This window comes from Mus musculus, chromosome 1, assembly GCF_000001635.26.
Source record: "Mus musculus strain C57BL/6J chromosome 1, GRCm38.p6 C57BL/6J".
In the NCBI taxonomy this organism is placed as follows: Eukaryota; Metazoa; Chordata; class Mammalia; order Rodentia; family Muridae; genus Mus; species Mus musculus.
In genome coordinates, this window is record NC_000067.6 from 100,628,071 (window position 1) to 100,630,176 (window position 2,106).

A 2,106-nucleotide genomic window follows, 5' to 3' on the forward strand; every position below is an offset into this window, starting at 1 on the left:
TCTCATGAAAACATTCTGGTTATTAATAAAAAAATAAATGAGATGCTTGCATATTCCATTCTAATTGCATTTCTTTATTAGTTAATTAATTTTTGTATATGTGTGAATGTGTGTTGTGCATTTGTGTGTGGATATATTTACAAGTGGGCACATGTCTGTATTTGCATATACATATGGAGGCCTGCCGTTATCTTTTTTCTTTTTTTTTTTTTTTTTTGTTTTTTATTTTTTGTTTTTTGTTTTTTTGAGACAGGGTTTCTCTGTGTAGCCCTGGCTGTCCTGGAACTCACTTTGTAGACCAGGCTGGCCTCAAACTCAGAAACCCACCTGCCTCTGCCTCCCAAGTGCTGGAATTAAAGGCGAGCACCACCACTGCCTGGCTCTGCTGTTATCTTTAAATGCCTTCCTTCATAGTTCTCTCTAACTTTCTCATGAGGCAGGATCTTTCAGTTTACATACACCAAGTAGAACCAGCTATGAGGGGGTCTCTCTTTGTCTTTCAAGGAGGATGCAATGTGCACTAATTAGGCATTTGCCTGTGCACTAGAAATCCCAGTTGGTTTCCCTGGACTGTTTAGCATATAACTTTTTTTTTTTTTTTTTTTTTTTTTGGTTTTTCAAGACAGAGTTTCTCTGTGTAACCCTGGCTGTCTTGGAACTCAGAAATCTGCCTGCTTCTGCCTCCCAAGAGCTGGGATTAAAGATGTGCAACACCACTGTCCAGCTAACATAAAACTTCCTAAATGAACTTCTCCAAGATTGTTTTAATTACCTTTCATGATATTTTGGACAGATGCTAATAATTTTCTTATAGTTTTGTTTTAAACTTAGTCTAGTGTAGGACTATTTATTATCAGTCTTCTGTATAACCCAGTCATGGGCTTGTTTGGTAAAAAGGGAGTTTTGAATTCCAGGTTTATAAATGAGCTCAGAGTTTATCAAATATTTCAAGTTTATCTGGCAACAATATTTATGTTCTGCATCAGTTTCCTCTGAATCAAATCGTTTTTTCCTGGTGTGGCTGAGGTAAGCACATGATACTCAGAAAATATGCTAATTTATAGTAATGGATATCTAGAATAACAAAATTTATAGAATGAATATTATCTCTCTATCTATCTATCTATCTATCTATCTATCTATCTATCTATGTATCTATCCATCCATCAATTTAGATATAAATTTACAGATAGATATAGAGAAACATGATATGTCAGTGAGCTCTCAGGATCCTCTGTCTCTTTCCCTTCAGTGTTGGGATGACAATTACATTCTGTCAAACCTGAACTCATTCAGATCCTCATTCTTGAATGGCAAGCACTACATTATCTGGGACATCTTCCTAGACCCTAATTGGAAGAGGGTTGATAGTGTAGTGAGACACTGATCAACAAGGTATACAGAGGCTTTTATCCTCTGGAGGAGTGCTCTTTCCAGCAAAGACTTTGTTCACAGGACATCACTGTGCTCTAGCATCTTGGTGTCTAATAATTGGTAACTGATAGCCACAATGCCTTTTCTGAAATGAAACTACTGGGTGAACCCAACACTTTTGTCAGAGATAAGTCCTAACCATGTGGTGACTTTCTTGTAACTATGGGTGCCAGTCAAATCTTCTAGAAGTACACTCTTGAGTTTTCCTGGAACAAGGAAGGTAGGGAGGCCGTGTCTCTGCTGCCAATGGGATGCATTCTTTCTGTGCTGTCAGCCAAGGTCTCTGTGCACTGCTCAGTCACTTTGCTGCCCCTTGGTCACCATTGCAGTATAGGAGTCTAGTTGTCTTTCTTTAATTGGGCACTTCTACTTAGCTACCTTTAAATTTTTCATTTTAGTTATTTTTGGCTCTCTTTCATTTACATTAAAATTTTTTATTTATATATTTATTTATTCTAAAATATGTGTATGGATGTTTTTCTAACATGTATATATGTATACCAGATGTGTGCCTAGAGCTCAGGGAGGGCACAAGAAAGTGATGGATCACAGTCAGCTATTGGATGGAACACAGAGCCCCCAATGGAGGAACTAGAGAAAATACCCAAAGAGCTGAGGGTGTCTGCAACCCTATAGGTGGAACAACAATATGAACTAACCAGTACCCCCAGA